General features: G+C 39.0%; 1 pseudogene; it reads right to left on the bottom strand.

Annotated features, from left to right (window-relative positions):
- The window catches only part of LOC149167875 (monooxygenase 2-like), a 45,284-nt pseudogene that overhangs the window by 14,140 nt on the left and 11,984 nt on the right, over nucleotides 1–19,160 (bottom strand).

The raw sequence follows: 19,160 nt of genomic DNA, 5'->3' as shown, positions 1-19,160 counted from the left end.
CATTTCAGACCTCTCTGGTCTGAAATTAATACAAATATTCTTCCCAAGATATAATTTTTCTACATTTTTAAGGCATGAACAATGGAAACAAGCTCCAAATCATGAGTCACATGGCTATGTTCATGCTCATTTAATTTTCAAGATTTAAAGCAAAAAAACCTGCCCTTCTTTCATTAAAACACCACCCAACCCTTCTTTAAATGTATCTATGCACACCACGAATTTTGTTTCCAGATCAACAATTCGAAGAACTAGTGTGTGGGTGAGTAAATACTTCAACTGCTCAAAGCTAGCAACACGCTCAGTTATCCAAAGAAATTTCTTTCCCTTTCTCTGCAATGCTATGATTGGGTGACCAATCTGGAGAAATTTCTAATAAATCTCCTATAGAAACTTACCAAACCCATGAATGATCTAACCTTAGCTACATTATTTGGTGTTGGCCATTCCATAATGGCTTTAATCTTTTCTAGATCAACAACTACTCCCTCCTTTGAGACAATGTGTCCCAAATAATGGATTTGTGACTAGAACTCACATTTGTTGGTCTTTTCATATATCTTATGCTCTCTCAGCAATTGTAACACCGCAACCAAGTGCTTCTCATGCTCCTTCTTGGTTTATGAGTATACCAATATATCATCAACAAATACTAACACAAATTTATCCAAGGATGAAATACATTGTTCATTAGGCACATAAAGGTAGCAAGTGCATTAGTCAGTCCAAATGGTACTATTGCAAATTCATAAAGGCCATACCTCATTTGGAACATTGTATTATGTGTTTCTTCATTCTTGATACACACATGATGATAATCAGATCTCAAATTGATTTTTGAGAACATTGTTGCTCCCGACAATTGATCAAATAAGTCATCAATTCATGGTAATGGGTATTTGTTCTTTATGGTAGCTTTATTCAGATTCTTGTAATCTATACACAGTCTGAGTGTTCCATATTTCTTTTTCACAAACAAGACTAGTGCACCCCATGGTGACATACTTGGTCTGATGTATCCCTTGTCCAACATTTCTTTCAGTAGTAGCTTTAGTTCCATGAGCTATGGGGTACTAATCCAGTACAAAACTTTAGACGTTGTTCCAGTTCCTGGAAACAATTCTATGGAGAAATTTGCTTCCCTCTGTGGAGGTAATTTAGGTATATTTTCCGAAAATACATCAACGTATTGTTTTAGAACTAGTTGTTCTAGCCAATTACTGCTATTACCATTCTAAAACTATTGGTTATTTGCACAACATATAATTTACATCATTTTCAGCAACTTAGTTTGGTTTGCATCATTGTGATTTTTCTTACTGATACCGATTTTATCTTTCCTTGTAGCACCCTTCATTCTCCATTCTCATAACAATATTTCCATAACAATCCACTTTAGTATGATGCACAGACAACCAGTCCATCCCTAACAGTGCATTATATGCACCCAATAACAACAATTTAAAACCAGTTGTTGTAGCCACATCCTTTAGCATAAAAGGATGTGCCATCATAATATACTCCACTCTTCTTTTAGTCTCGGTGGCTAGCTGAAGTATCCGTAATTCTTGGTGTGCTTCTTTTCTCAAATTACATTTTTCCACCATTGTCAGACTAATATAACTATAATTTGAACCGAGGTAAATTAAAATCAAAATGCTTTGATCACAAATCCTACCTTCCACTTCGTTAATTGTTTCATAATAGCCATCTTGGATATTATCCATGGATGCATATTCTTGGCATGTTATCAGCCATGTCCCTAACTGTTTCTACCCCTTGTGCATTGTACAGTTTCGGGCTAACATTTTTTCACTATGGAAATATTTCCACAGGTGCCTCTCCCCACATTTCCATCATTTATAGGGTTCTCCCCCAAGGCCCTTGGCCTCTTCTCCTACAGTCTAGGTAATTCAACCTTAATTGTTGGCAGTGTTGAATCTATGTTGATTTTTGTTGGACACCTAATCCTAAAGGGTTAGCGTGGAAGTTGAATGGACAAAGCAGTCCAAGAGACCTTGGGATCTGAATCCCAAGAGTCACATATGTGTACTATAAATGTACTATATCTATTGTTAATAAAGATGCAATCACTGATTTATCTTTCCATCTGTTTCGCTGTCCATGTAAGTTTAACATGGTATCAGAGCCATGATGAGTGGCCTGTTTTCCCTGGCATCTCTGTGTGGCCTGTTTTCCCTGGCATCTTTGTGCATGTCTGTCTTACATTTCATGAATATGTTGTCAGCAAAATTGTAGCTGCAATCTCTGCCCAGTTCTGTAGCAGTGCTAAGAAACGTTACCTGCACAATTACATTGTCTTGCAGAAAAGCACCTGTCATTTTGTGCACACTGTTATGCGACCATTTACCTTCTATAAAAAAAAAAAAGGGCAGGTTCTTTATGGTGAATAGAGCGTTTCTCTGGCGAATTTGTAGATTTAACAGTCTACAAATTACCCTAGTCTCTTGGACTTTTTGAGCGTTGGTTGAATGTTTTAGTCGGAGGAAGGCTATACCATGTCAGCTGCATTCTTTTCAAAATTTGTCTGTCCTTTCCCTATTTAAAGAAATATTCTAACGCTGCTCTATTCTGCTGCACCTCCTGCACTCTGCCCATATACTCTGTCGATTCGCTGCCCCTCTCTGCGCTGCCTCTGACCTGACTGGGCATCCGTTTTCTCTGAGAGACTGCGCATTTTTTGCCTGAATGCGCTGCTCCATCTGCATTCTCTGACATTCATCTCACAGTCATACGTTTGAACGCAATTGGTGGGTGTGACTTTGTTGTTCCAATATGAAATAATGCAGCCACCTCTTGAAATTGCTGGCTCCATGGAGGTTTGCCTGTTGCCATTTCAATAACAGTACAACCAACACTCCATATATCCGCAGACAAGCCATGTCGAGTTTGACGAATGACTTCAGGTGCCATCCAATATGAATTCAAAATCAATTCTCTTCTCTGCTATTCAAATTGCATGCAGTTCGCATCCCCATTCCAAGTCACAGTCACTTCCACTGTCCAATTCAGAGAAAGTTCTTTCAGTATAATCAGATTCGAGCTCTAAATCGCTTAAACCTGAGCACCTTTCTGCAGTTTCATTTATCTCCAACATAACATCTGAAGTGTCATGGCGGGTACGTTTCCTTCTAGGAAGAGATTGCAGACTCCGAGTTAAGATTATAAAGCCAAGATATGTCCACAGCCGGAATCGACCTGGCGTTGAAGGATTGTTTCGAAGAATACTCCAGCCGACTTCTGTTGTGTACAGGCCATGTTTTTGGCATCAAAGATTCACTTCTTTCTGCTTTCTCTGCCGCGCTTGAAAGAGAATAGTTACTGCGTTTTGATGACTGTAATAAATCCAAGGCCTCAAAATATTTCTGAGCAGCCATATATCTGGCATAAATAGATTTGTACATTTGTTGAGCTTCATAATAATTTCCAGCTTGTATAGAATCTTCTTTTCATTGTTAAATTCTTGGAGTGTATTGTTGGTAAGCCGTGTAGATTTGTTGAAGTTCTTGGCACCAGTCCAATAGGAGATCGAATTGCAGAACCACTCTTCCAAATCAGAAAACCTTGTTTACATACGCTAACAGCAGTTCATTTGGAAAAGGAACGAATTGATGTTGTACCTGTAGCAGTCTTTATAAAGTGGCCGAATTGATTTCAAGACCTTCCCAAGATGAGCGCTGTTGCATGGTGTATGTTCCATTGCCAAATTCAAGTTTGAATTACTGTGAAAATGTTTGATGTTACGGCCTGTAGGAGAGGGGGACAGTTTCTGATTCTCCTAAGTGACTGAGCGAGGAATATGTTTGTTTCTTCTTCAACGAGAACGACAGCGAAGGGATTATTTAATATATAGAAAATCGTTGGTTCGAAAAGATCACGTCATGGAGAGTCGAAATGTGAAGAGAAGGCCGACCAACATTTGTTAAAAGTTTGTATTTGCCTCTGCGTGGTATTGCCGCTTCTGTTCACCGAAAAACACAAGTTAATAAGGTCTGTGTTTAGTTTGTAACAAACTGCTAGAGCTGTGCATTAGTTTTGCTGTCACGAAAAGAACTCTTGCAGCTATTGAAGCGTCAAGGCAGGCTGGAAAGAGCTTATGGAGGGTTTCTTCCACTGTTTTTGGACACATTGCTTCTGGTGATATATATTGAATGCGCTGGGTTACCTCGCGTTCCGAGGTGACGAATCAAGTTAAAAAAAAAGGGAACAGTGATGAAAGTCCGAATGTTTAAAAATCGGATTTTCTGATACATAATGTATGGATAGGAAGGTTTTTGACTATATTTGGTATTCTCCTTGTGGCCACCAGTAATCTCAAAACCAGTTTTTTTTTGCCGTGTGCTGGAATGAATGTGTTACAGAATATGGCCCCCCCATAGCATTGTCACCGACACCAATATCCCAGTGGAACTGGTAGCGTTATTAAAGTGGGCCAATTGTACAATAGTCGCCTTCATAGAGAACGGCACCAGCAAAAGAATGACATATAGGTTGGAGATATATAGTAATTTCCTCAAAAGACAGTTAAACTAGGAAAGTGGTTTTCAGGATTTCACAGAACAGAGAGTGTATTTAATGTTTCGCTGGCCCATGGGGCTATATTCAAATGCAAGCATTCCAATTGTAAAAATCTGCTGGATAATTGTACAAGTTCTTTTTGAAGGATGAAAACCTTGAATGTTATGTTGACTGTTGAAGACCATATGCCTCTCTTTAAAATCCGTGAATTCCATGACATATGTTAACGGTGTGCTGGAGGATGGTATATTGGCTCATATATAAGAAGACTGTGCGTTGCATGACTCTGCATACGTATATTTGTTTTGTAAGTTGGTTTTTGTGTTGGTAAATAGCGTTGAATGCCATATTAAATTCCTTGCCATATTATGTTGAATTTTGGATAAGTGCATTGAGTTTTTGGAACTGGAATCAAAACTTTGGGTCATCTTTCAGCAGAAACACATAAATATCAACCTAGAGCTGATAGAGCAGAAAAGCAGTGCTACCAATTTCTGCCAGTGGTTGATGTGGATCTCTAGCCTCTTGCTCAGATATTATTTTTCTGCATTGAGTAGTAATCAGTTTGTTAAGGTGTAAATCAGACATTGAAGAAGAAAATGGCCAGAACCAGTGAAGTATTACAGCTCCTTAAAACTTTGATATTATCTACTGTTGATGACACATTACAAATCAGCAAAGAATCTCTCTCAGAAATTCAGACATGTTTACAAAATGCACAAGAAAAGATAGAGTTTTTGCAGCTTGAATCACAACTGCAGCAGGAAGAATTACAGCAGTGGAGTCATCATTCTGAACCTGTTTCTGTTCAGAACAATGAAGCAGACTCCCATAAACAGCAAGTCAATATTGTTCAAGTTCATTCAGATTCAGTACCCGATAAAGCAGCAAAGTTACATGCAGATGCAGAGGTTCAGTCTGCACTTCCCAAGCCCATCATCAGACCTTGGGAACAGCTTGTCCACAACAAGCACAGAACTGGTCTTGGATATGACAAGGACTTGTCCTTTCATATTCCAGACTATGCCAAGCCCATTCAGTTTCAAAGTGCTGGATTTATTTATGACAGTTCACCTGCTCTTCATGACAGTTCAGCTTCAGCTGTTCCAGACTCTGCCCCTCTTCTACAGCAACAACAACAACAACAAAAACAACAAATCGTGAAATGCCAACACTGTGATCGAGTTGGCCATGTGAAAGATCACTGTTTTGATCTTCATCCATGTGAGCACTGTCATAAAACCAGCCATTCTTCACACAGATGCTTCAAAAACAAACGTCCTGCAAGAACAAAGATTCATCTTGGATGGATCGCTTCTTGGCAATGGGCATCAACAGCCAAGAAGATATTCCAAACACATGTCAGAACTTGTTCCAGAGTATTGAACAGTCTTGCAGCCGAGTTTTCTCCATCATCTCACCTTGTATCTGACAGGGGGGGAAATGATGGTCATCTACAAGCTTCAAAGCCACATCAAGCGAGCCTGAGCCACAACCTGCCACACCAGTTTCAGAGTTGTAGCCAGAGACAAAGATGCCCGTGAACACAGATTGAGAACACTTCCTCTAGCAGAAGACTCCAGCTTCTTGCCAGCTTTGGAAGAGTTCCAGGAATTGCATTAAGCATTCCAGAGTTGTTGGTTATCCTTAAACCATCACAGGTTGAGACTTCCCTTTTCAGGTTGAAGTTTTACCTTTTATGCGGGGTGAGACCTCCCTTTTATGGTTGAAGGTTTCCCTCTTTAAAACAATAGGATCACTTCCTCTAGCAGAAAACTTCAGTTTCTTGCCAGTTATGGAAGAGTTCCGGGAACTGCACTAAGCGTTCCAGTGTTGGTGGTCATCCTTAAACCACCGCCCTTTTTTACCAACATTTCATAGAGCACATTCAGCCTAGTGCTGCCATGCATTTTTTGCACATTTTGTATTACAGCTCTCTTCTTGGACTCATACATAACCCTTCGGATTAAGGGGGGGAATGTTGGACACCTAATCCTAAAGGGTTAGCGTGGAAGTTGAATGGACAAAGCAGTCCAAGAGACCTTGGGATCTGAATCCCAAGAGTCACATATGTGTACTATAAATGTACTATATCTATTGTTAATAAAAATGCAATCACTGATTTATCTTTCCATCTGTTTCGCTGTCCATGTAAGTTTAACAATTTTCTTGGTTGATAAGGACCGAGCTTATTCCTTTGACTACTCTTTTCCCTTTTCCTTTAAAATTGTTGTTTCTCTTTGATTTCCAATTTTCTATATACACAGGTCTGTGCCTAGACTACTCATAACAGTGCTTCAATTTCCTAATTGCGTCTTCAAGAGTTTGTGGCTCATCAAACTCAATCCATTCCTTAAACACTTGTGTAATCCCACTGATATAACTTTGAAATTCTTCCTTTTCATCCTTGAGATAGGGAACATATCTCAACAAATCTAAAAATTTAATGGTATAGTCTTCATCTGAAATTTTCCCCATATTGAGTTCATAGAAATCCTTAGCTTTTCGATCAAAATACCTTTCAAATAGATAATTTCATTTTAAATCATTATCAAACTCCTTCCAGGACAACTCCTCCTCCTTTATGTTCTTCACATTTGTTAAATCTTCCCACCATATATCGACCTTGCCTTTCAAACTAAAGGTAGTCACCTTTTCCTTCATGTTATCAGTGTAGCTTTGGATTATGAAGAACTTCTTCATCCAAAGAAACCATGCCTCAGCATCTTCTACTCTCTTTACCTCACCATCAAATATAGGAGGTTTGGCCTTCTTGAATTCTTATGGTACATATTAATTTTCCCTCCTTTTTCCATGATGATGATGATGATAATATCTTTTGTGAGAAACACATGATCGTTGCTCATGATTATTGGTTCTTCTCTTTAGAGTACTCAATGAATTACCTCACTTTACAATGCCTTCACTTGACAGTCTATGCATTTTCCTGGATCTACTTCCATCTACTCCATTACTTCTTTCTTATTGCTTTCTTTTTTCTGATGGACGTTTCCTAATCTTGTGGCTAACTTCCAACTAATGTTTCCTTTACCTCTACAAATCTATGAGACTCTGTAGTATAACTACATTCACTTCAGCTTGCTTCGATTGTGCTTTGACCAACCTTTCTTGTGCCCTGACAAGTTTCTCATTGTCATCTTTGCAACTCCTTATCTCAACCCTTAAACTTCTCAAGATTTCCCTTAAGTCAAGAGAGTTTGCTTCTGCTATCTTCCCAATTGATCCTTCCTCAGGTCCATACTAAGAATTGTCAATGTTGTGTTGCACCATCCTATTGTTCATCCCTTTTTATTCCTTAGTGTCTTTTTATCTCAAGTATTGCCATACACACACATAATTGTTAGATTAAACAAAATATAGATGCACTATGTAAATCATCACCTTATCTTGTTACTATGAGCCTGTTGGTGCAAAGCTAGTTGAAATATTACACCTCAAGTAACCACATTTATAGTAATGAAATATGATACAAACTTAAACAGAAACGAAACAACTTACAAATATAATCATAAACATAGAGATACGACAAAAAAACACTTCATTTCATTAATGGAAAAATATTGAACTATGCTTACAAATAGAATGGAAATAAGATAGCTCGGGCAATGTTAGCTTATCTATGAGGAGAGATGTGGCAGTTACATGCCTTTGAACTATGTTACAATGAGGCTCAAAGGCCCATTTATATTGAGAAACAATGAAAAACCCTAAACATCCAAAAACCTAACCCTAGGAGATGAAGTGCCAAAACTGTGGGCCCTGTATGGGTAAATTGGTACATCAACTTCCCGAGTTTGTAACTTTGGCATACGATCTTCGTTTGACTATCATAATACCTTGTTTCTGAGATCTCGAAGAGACGATTAAAAGCAAATGGGCGAGCCAATTCGGTATGTTCTTAGTCTCTCCGTTTTCCCTAAAAACTTTGTTTAGGGCCTCAAAATGGCTCCAGAAGTTCAAGACCCGAAAAACTACCAAAAATAGTAAATTGTGCTACAACTAAGGAAACCAAAAAATTGAAAGAGACAGTGTTGGGGGTCCAAATGGAATAGGCAAGTGGCCACCAATATCCACCTGGATCATTCCTCGCCACTTAGGAATCAATGGTCCCAATTGCGTTGAGTGCCTCCATGAGATGTGAAAACTTCTGCTGAACTTGGTCCCTAGTGAGTCACTTTTTTTGGTGAAGGAGTTGGTCAACTTTGACAACCCGATATAGTTGGATCTTCTGTTGGCGAGTGCTCTTGATCTGTGTGTCCATCATCCAATCAGTGGTGGCCTGTTCCATGCAGTCTAGGTTTTGCTATGTTGGTGTGAGTTGTTCTACAATGTTAGCTGTGTCCAACAATGGTTGGAAGTATTGCAGAAGGCGATCTACATTGAACATTAGGTGCAGACCAAGGAACGGTGGGATGCTGAGCTCAAAGGAATTGTCACCGACGGCCTTGGTGATGGTGTATGGCCCATATCGAAGTGGGTGAAGCTTGCAGTGGGGCCTAGCAAGGCACTCTTTCTGCAAATGAAACCAAACTTTGTCGCCCACCTGGAACTTGTGCAGCACTCAATGTTGATCATGGCACTGCTTGTACTTAGCATTGGATCTGTCAAATATATCATGGACCTATTGGTGGATGTGTTGAATGCGTACAATGACGTTGTTAGCCCTTTCAGCTTCGGACTGCACATGATCCGAATCTACCTGAGTGGTTGTAAATGGTATGGCCACATCAATGGGGCATAATGGCTGAAATCCCAACCCTACCTGAAAGGGGCTATGGCTTGGTGAGTTGTGGAGAGCTCTGTTGTAGTTTTGTTGGACATAAGGGAGACTTTCATCCCATGTGTGTGGATGCTTTGAGTTGTACATGCACAGAATATGTACAATCATTTTGTTGACAACCTTTGTTTGGCCATCAGTTTGGGGATGGAAAACCGTGGACTTAGTGAGTTTTGTATCCAGCATCGACCAAAGACTTGACCAAAATGCACTCAGGAATCTGTTGTCCCGATCTGAGATAATGGACTGTGGGATCCCAAAGTGTACCCACACTCGCTCAAAGAAGAGCTTAGCAGTGACCTCTGCTGAGATACTCTTCTTGCAGGCCACCATGATGGCCATATTAGAGAATTTGTCGACGACCACGAAAATGCAATCATTGTCATGCTTTGTAGAAGGAAGGCCTGACATATAATCCATGGAGACAGATTCTCAAGGCCAACTAGGATTAGGTATAAGAGTATATGGGCCTTTCTTCTTGATGGTTGGTTTGGCAATAGCGCAGGCAGTGTGGGATCTAATGTACTTCCCAACATCCTGACAAAGTTTCGGCCAATAAAAATACTTCTGCAATACTGCCACTGTTTTCTCTACTCCGAAATGTCCAGCGACCCGATTGTAGTGCACCTCCCAAATCATCTTGGCACACTCAAAGGAACACATATGTGTCCCAAGTGGCATAACTGTGCATCCCGAACATGAAATTTTGGAACTTTCTTCCCTTCTAGGAGTGTGTGGTATATGTTGTCGAATTCTAGGTAGCTCTTGTAAACATGCAGCCACGCTGATGTCTCATGCCCATAGGAGTCGAGCACAGTGATCAGCACCATGATCAGTGGTCTACTGAGACAATCAATGACATTATTGGTGTTTCCCTTCTTATACTTAATGTTCAAATGGAACTATTGCATATAGGTGGACCACTTTTGATGGCAATCATTCTGCAACTTCCCTTCTGTCTGTATGAACTGTAGAGGTTGATGGTCTGTGTGGATGATCATTTCCTTCCCCAGAATGTAATGCTTCCATTTGATGACAGGCTTGAACAACGGAATACATTTCTTTGTCGTAAGTGGGGTACTTTCGAATTGTGTCTAAAATTGCCTCACTATGGTAAGCCATTGGATGCCCATGTTGAGTAAGAATTTCCCCAATAGCATAGTCGGAGGCATCTATCTCAATCTCAAATGGTTGTTGCATGTCTAGTAATGTGAGCACTGGTGCAAAACAGAGGCAATTCTTCAACTTGAAGAACGCTCGTTATTGGGTTTCTAACCAAAAGAACTTTGCTTTCGCTCTGCCCTTGGTGACTTGACCTAAAGGCCAAGCGATATGAGAGAACCCCAACTTGAACCTGCGGTAGAAACTGGCAACACCCAAAAAGTTGTGGAGCTCTGTTAGAGTGGTTGGGGCTAGTCAATCTTAAATGACTTGTATCTTGGATGGGTCCACATGTACATCAATGATGTACCCCAGATATTGAACATGGGTTAGGCCAAAGGTGCATTTCTCCAAGTTAGCACACAGCATGTGTTGTTGAAGGGTTTGAAGGACCTACCGAATATGGTGGAGGTGTTCTTCCCAACTTTCGTTGAAGATCAAGATGTCATCTAGATGCACCACCACGAATGCATTGGTGAAGTGCCACAAGATGCCATCCTATTGCGGCCTCAAAATTTTGATGCTAAAACATGGAGGATAACCACCCAGTCTGGACCTTAAGATAGCTTCTTTTCCGTCTAAAGTGGTGTCTCCGACTGAGGATAATGGGACCAATTTCCCAGTGTGGGTTTTAAGATGAGAGTGGGTGGTCTATGAGTGCTTTGCAATAGAGTAATGATAATCTAAGTGACCTATTCTACCATGCAATTTCTCTAACTAACTTATTCTAATATAAACCTGGGTGTTCTTGTGTGATAAGCAATCTACAAAGATATCTATTTAGCATGTGATAATAAAGATTGAACACAACTAAACAGAGATGATAATGTAAAAGATAATTCCTTTGACTAAATAGTTAGTCAAAGGAATTTATAAAATATATCGCATATATGATGAGTTATATATGAAAATCACAACTTCAGCTAGGCATCATACAAAAGTACAATTAACGCTTAACAGAAATAATAAATCTCACATATAATTCATGAAAGTAAAGTTTTGCCACTAATTAAATGTAAACAGAATCAATCATACACAATAATAGTACCATATGTGTGAAGTCTTGCTCATTTGACAAATGACATAGACCAACTTCTTTCTTCAAATCAAATTGTCTCCCAAGAATACAAAAGTGCATCAACAAAGGAAGGTAGTCTGATATCTAAAAGAAACGATCATGTTCTATCATTTCACCAAAGCATTCACAAACTTAAAATAGTGCATTCTTTGCAAATTTTTTTGATAAAATTCTGGACCCTTCTCTAAATGCATGAGAAGGGTATAAATATTACTCTAACTAAATGTGAAAAAATAGATTATACAAAATTTGAGGAGGTTTCAAACAACCTTCCTCCTAACTAGGTAACTAACTCCAAAAATAAACAGAGGCTAAATAAACAAAACTAAGAGGATGACTTGTTGTCTACCAGCTTGTCCTTTAAATCACAAATATCGGTCATCGGTTGGATTTGAGGAGGTGGCCCGAAATGAGTCTTGAGTTGTCCTGTGAAGATCGCATCGGTGAGCGGTGGCAACATCCTTTGAGTCGTGTGAAGGGAACAGTTGAGAGTCATAATCTGGCTATGTGGCTTAACCAGATACTACCAATATGACTCCCAATTGGTCGTGGTCAGTTTCGCAATTGCCTCTATCTGACTCCCCGCCTTTTCTTTCCAGTGTTTATATAGAGTGGTTAAATTGGGCATTTCTTTCATATTGCCTTCCTTGATGAGATTGGTGGCGAACAGGATGTGGTTCACTGCTTTGACTATGTTCTTTGATACTCCAATTTCCCTTGCGACTGCGATTCTGGCATCCCAATCTGTAAAGAGAATGTCTTTATGAGTTTCTTTAATCTTGGGTAGATTGGCCTTCTTTCCATCTTCTATTTCCTACCACTCAATGAACTCAGAGATTTTAGTGTTTAAATCATTAACTTTCGTTCTCTGGTTGATTGCCTTGTCTGTCAGCTGGTCGCTAGTAGTTAGATAGGGAGTAATATGTGACATCTTTTGGCAGAAATATTCTTGTTGTCTCACCAGAATGGAATTTAATTCCAAGGCCTCTTTGATGAACTCCTCAATAGTGGGAACGTCCTTGTATCTGTTGGGTCCCTATAATACTAGTGATTACCCCATTACTATTGTAGTTGTACCCCTTATTAATATTGTTGTGCCCCTATTATCCTCATATTGTTATTACTATGCCCCATGGAATCCCTCTATTGTTATTTTTGTGGCTTTATATTATTATTGTTAGGTCGGCGGGGTTATATTGTGACTCCTTATACTCCTATATATAGAAAGGAGGTTTTGTCATTTGAATCATCGAAGAATGGTTCATTTATGTAATGTAAAGGAGGTTGTCCCCTCGAAGAGGCTGAATTCTAAGGCGTTGATCTATCTTTTCTATCTTTTTCTTGAGCTCGTTTCATAACATTTGGTATCAGAGCTTTGGATTCTAGGATTTCGCTGCTCCAAACAGGTCATCGTGGAATTTTTGCTAGAACCTTTTTTCTATGACGTTTCAGAAGCGTAAAGAAAAACCCATTTGAGAAGACATCGCACTGAATCTCGGATCTGAATTTCAGAGCTTTTTGTGCTATATTTGCGGAGATATGATCTGAGGAAGTTGGTATTTTTGCAGACTCCCGAATTACATTCCAAACAGGTGACCCAGGTAAAATCGTCATAACTTTCTCTCTAAGCATCGGATTGAAATTTCGTCAGAAGATATAGAAAGAGGACAGAATGTAGTTTCTTGTATATCTTTTTCAGAGCCAAAGGTCGAAACAGGGACACGTGGCACATCGTTCAAGTTCACTCTACTGAACTAGTCTATAATCAAGTCACTGTGGGAGATTTGACATAACTCTTCCTTGGAGAATCCAATTGGGATGAGACTAGTGGCATTGTAAAGAGGACACAGAGGGATACTATAGGTCGTAATTTCATAATTGGATGATCATAAATTACAAAGATACATCAGAGGCAATATCGAGCTCCTACAAAGTGAAAAAAGGTGTGTAGATTTTTTTAAATTTTTGCTTAAGCTTGGTTTGAAAAATTATTTTGAAGGAATTCAAAGGGAATAGTAGAGCATTGTTATCAGTAACTGATTCCCAGAGGAAAGAAAATGAAAACACCTAGTAAGCAACCTGAAAGCAGTAGCATGACTCATGAAGAAGAGGAAGAAATGCTACATGATATACCAAAATTACAAGACCCAGTGCAACAAATGTCAGTCTTACAAAAGCTAACAGAAGCTAAGATAAATGGCATGGAACCTAAGATAAAGGGTATGGAAGCTAATATGAATGGCATGGAAGCTAAGATGGACGATTGGAAGATAGATTTGAAGACAGACATGGAAGAATTGAAGATAAATATGAATAAGTTGCTACAAGAAATGGTCCCTAATGGTGAAAGGGTAGTAAAGGAAACTCATGTTGAGAACAAAAGAAATGTTAATCATGATTCCATATACCCAAATGTTGGATCGAAGACCCACCATATTCCAAAAATCGATATGAGGAAGTTTGATGGCAAGGATCCCGCAACATGGATATTACAGATGGAGCAATTTTTTTATCTCAATAATGTGCAAAACACACAAAAGGTACGTATTGCAACTTTATATTTGGAACCAAATCAGTTTGTATGGTATCAATGGCTCTTCTCTCGTAAACAAATCATCACTTGGGCAATTTTTACGGAAGAATTGACAGCACATTATGAGGATACAAAAAGCACCACTTTTTTTAGCCAATTGATAAGTCTCAAACAAAAGGGTTCAATAATGGAGCACATTGAGGAGTTCCAAAAATTGAACATAAGGGTAAAAAATATTCCAGAGGAGCATAGGATTGATGTGTTCATAGGAACTTTAAAGGATAATATCCAACATGATGTTCACCTTTGGGAACCTGATTCATTAGAGAAGGCATTCAGGTTAGCAAGAAAAATGGAAAGCAAAATTATGGCAACCAGGAAGCATACCACTCACAACTATAAAGATGGAAGTGTTGTTGCCCCTAGTCTTCCACAACCTATAAGGTTGACACCACAACAATTGGAAGAAAAAAGAGCAAAAAGGGTTTTGTTACAGTTGTGATAGCAAATACACTAAAGGTCATAAGTGTGCTGAGAAGAAATTATTCTACATAGATTGTGAAGAGGAAGAAGAAAAGGAGCAAGAAAGGTCAAAAGAAGAGGATATACTCCAGGAACAAAGCCTAGATAAAGAAGAAATGAATCTAACCATATCTTGTAATGCATTGGCGGGAATTACCACTCCTCAAACCATCAAGATAGAAGGACAAATCAAGAAGAAAAAGGTAATAGTGTTGATTGATTCAGGAAGTACCCACAATTTTATTCATTGTAAGGTAGCAAAAGAATTGAATTGCTTCTTATATCCAGCACCAAAGTGTCAAGTGATGGTTGCAAATGGAGGAACAATAAATTGCTCTGGAAAGTGCCATAATATCAAGCTATCCATGGGAGAATATGTATTGACTAGCCCAATGCTTTCCATTCCAATGGGAGGTGCTGATGTTGTACTAGGAGTCCAATGGCTACAATCCTTGGGTACAATAGCTTTTAATTTTCAAGAACTTTTCATGAAATTTTCTGTGGAAGGAAAGGAAGTTGAATTAAGGGGTATAACCGGGAAAGATAATCAGCTCTAACGGTATGACAAAGCTTCTAAAAAAGGAACAAAGAGGTGTAATTGCACAAATATGTTCACTAGATGTTTCCACATTGGAATCATCTATTTCTCAAGATCTCCAAAAAGCCTTGGACAATCATTCCAAGGTATTTGAGACTCCCAAAGGTCTCCCACCTATTCGTGATCATGATCATGCTATTCATCTGATTCCAGGAAGTGTTCCTCCAAACATCAGGCCGTACAGATATCCCTATGCCCAAAAGAGTGAAATTGAACGTATGGTTGCAGAAATGCTAGAGGCTGGTATAATTCAACCGAGTCAAAGTTCTTTCTCTGCTCCAGTAGTATTGGTGCACAAGAAGGATGGATCATGGCGCATGTGTCCGGATTATAGGGAGCTCAACAAGCTCACTATTAAAGATAAGTTTCCCATTCCTGTCATTGATGAATTACTGGATGAATTGCATGGATCAATTTACTTCACCAAGTTGGATCTTCGTTCAGGATATCATCAAATCAGAATGAAGACTGAAGACATTCCGAAAACAACATTTAGAACTCATGAGGGTCATTATGAATTTTTGGTCATGCCTTTTGGCCTTACCAATGCACCTTCAACATTTCAAGGTTTGATGAATTCAATTTTCAAACCATTCCTTAGAAAATTTGTGTTAGTATTTTTTGATGATATACTAATCTACAGCAAGTCTTGGAAGGATCATGTTGAACATGTTGACAGGGTGCTACAACTATTGGAGGAGAAACAATTATATGCAAAAAGATCCAAATGTTTCTTTGGAGTACAAGAGGTGGAATATATGGGTCATATTGTATCTCATGAAGGAGTTAAGGTAGACCCTAGCAAAATTAAAGCCATTAAGGAATGGAAAATTCCCACATCCATAAAGCATCTGCGAGGATTTCTCGGGTTGACAGGGTATTATCGCAAGTTTGTTAAGAATTATGGGAGAATAGCAGCACCTCTAACAACATTATTGAAGAAAGATGCATTTTCATGGACTCCAGAAGCAACAAAGGCCTTCGAACATCTTAAAGAGGCAATGTGCCAAGCACCGGTCTTAGCTACACCGGACTTCACAAAAACCTTTATTGTGGAATGTGATGCTTCAGGAAATGGAATTGGTGTTGTTTTAATGCAAGATGAAAGACCCATTGCTTTTGAAAGTCGTCCAATCAAGGGAAAGTTTTTACACAAAGCTATTTATGAGAAGGAAATGTTGGCAATACTCCATGCACTTAAGAAATGGCGACCCTAACTAATGGGAAGACACTTCAAGGTAAAAACGGATCATGATAGCCTTAAATACTTTTTAGAACAAAGATTATCCTCTGAAGAGCAACAAAAGTGGGTCACAAAGATGTTGGGTGACTTTGAAATCATCTACAAAAAAGGGAAGCAAAATGTGGTGGCAGATGCACTCTCAAGAAAGGATGAGGATGTGGAAACATTGTTGTGCACCATTTCTATTATCCAACCAGATTGGATAAACGAAGCAAGGGAGGAATGGAAGAATGACGAAGAAGTGTGGGCACTTATTCGAAAGTTACAACAAGATTCTAGTATGTCTGATACATTTAGCTGGCAAAATGATTCGTTATGGTACAAAGATCGCTTATACCTCTGTAAGAATTTCCAACTAAAACAAAAGATTCTTATGGAATTGCACACTTCTCCCTTAGGAGGGCACTCAGGATTTTTAAAAACTTACCACAGGGTTAAGAAGGAATTTTTTGGGATGGCCTTAAATCAAATATTCAAAAGTTTGTGGCAGAATGTTTGGTTTTCCAACAAAATAAAGTTGAAACAATTAAGACACTGGGTCTATTACAACCTTTATCCATTCCAAGCCAACGTTGGGAGGAGGTTTCAATGGATTTTATCACAGTTTTACCCAAGTCTGAGGGAAAGAGTTTCATCATGGTGGTAGTTGACAGACTTACCAAGTATGCACACTTTTGTGCATTATCACATCCATTTAAAGCCAGTACAGTTTCTACTGCATTTATTGAAACAATTCAAAAGCTACATGGAAACCCAAAGATTATTGTAAGTGACAGAGATCCCATTTTCACTGGAAATTCTTGGAAAAAATTATTTTCTTGTCTTGGTACTCAGTTAGCTCATAGCTCATCTTATCATCCTCAATCTGATGGGAAAACTGAGATAGTAAACAAATGTTTGGAAGGATATCTTCGTTGCTTTGTATATGATAAACAGACACAATGGGTCAAATGATTGCCTCTGGCTGAATGGTGGTATAACACTTCCTTCCATACAGCAACAAAAATTACCCCATTTATGGCACTTTAAGGGTATCAGCCACCATCCATCACATCATATTTAAGAGAAAATTCTAAGGTTCAAGCAGTGGAACATCACATCGAACATCAACAACAAGTCCTCCAACTCTTAAAGGATAACCTCGTGTTGGCACAGAATAGAATGAAACAATAGGCAGATCAACATCGTAGAGAAAGAAGTTTTGATGTAGGTGATTGGGTATTCCTACGGCTACAACCATATAAGCAAATGTCCCTCAGTCAAGCTAAGAAGGATAATAAATTATCACCAAAGTATTATGTTCCATACAAGGTGTTGCAAAAGATTGGTACTATGGCATACAAATTGGAGCTTCATACAGCTTCTCGATTGCACCCAGTTTTCCATGTTTCATGTTTAAAGAAGGTTATAGGCGACAAGCTCCCAGTTCAAAAGATATTGCCAGAACTTGACGAGGAAGGAAAAATTATATTGGAACCGGAAGCAGTCACAGAAACAAGAACTCGACGGCTACGAAATCGATCAATTTCGGAGTATCTTATCAAGTGGAAGAACTTATCCGCTGAAGATTCCACATGGGAGGATGAGAATTTTATACAGAAGCATCCAGAACTTCTCAAGTGTTGAGGACAACGCTTTTTTGAAGGAGAGGGGCACATTGGGTCCCTATAATACTAGTGATTACCCCATTACTATTGTAGTTGTACCCCTTATTAATATTGTTGTGCCCCTATTATCCCCATATTGTTATTACTATGCCCCATGGAATCCCTCTATTGTTATTTTTTTGGCTTTATATTATTATTGTTAGGTCGGCTGGGTTATATTGTGACTCCTTATACTCCTATATATAGAAAGGAGGTTTTGTCATTTGAATCATCGAAGAATTGTTCATTTGTGTAATGTAAAGGAGGTTGCCCCCTCGAAGAGGCTGAATTCTAAGGCGTTGATCTATCTTTTCTATCTTTTCTTGAGCTGGTTTCATAAAAGTATCTTTCCATGGATTGTTGCATTTCTCATATTCGCATGTTTTTGGCCGATATATCGACCTCATAGCTTATTTTCAGGACCTCCATGTCTTGTTGCAATTGCTTAAGTTGCTCCGCCACATACTTGTTTGTGTTTTCTTTCTCTGCCTTGAGCTCTTGTTTGAGCTGCGCAATTCTCTCCTCTTTCTCCCTTAGCAGAGTAGACACCTCAGTAGCCTTGTCCATAGTGGTCAATGTGTATGCTCCCATGAACTATGATATTCTATTCAAGTTCTCGGTCGCATTGAAAGGAATGTCCTTCTAGACAATGTCCATGGGCTCGTTTCTAGGTGGGAATTCAGGTGCATCTATCCTTCTCCTTTTACTCTACCTTCTAAATACAGCCTTGTGGAGAGGGCTATAATCAAATGGAGGTATTTTAGTCACTTTGAGAACAATCTCTGATGTGGGCAGAGCAGGGATAATTTAAGTATGTTGGGACGTTGTTGCTTGTTCCTCCATAGGTGTATATTGCTTGTCGGAAGACTTGGGATCTATATATTTTTTAACATGCGGAGGAGTTTTGAATTCCTCTGTTTCTTGGGAATTTGAGGCTTTGGGAGTGCCTTGCAATTTCTAATTAAACTGATCCCACTCCTGCTCCAAACTACCGCCTTTGGTCTCTGAACCGATTTTTGTAGCTGGGGTGCTCATCACTTGC

Source organism: Pinus tabuliformis, chromosome 5_1 (assembly GCF_031772625.1).
Source record: "Pinus tabuliformis cultivar Carrire ecotype Pingquan chromosome 5_1, CPIR1, whole genome shotgun sequence".
NCBI lineage: Eukaryota > Viridiplantae > Streptophyta > Pinopsida > Pinales > Pinaceae > Pinus > Pinus tabuliformis.
Note: the sequence above shows the minus strand (reverse complement) of the source record. Positions and strands in the feature narration are given on the sequence as shown.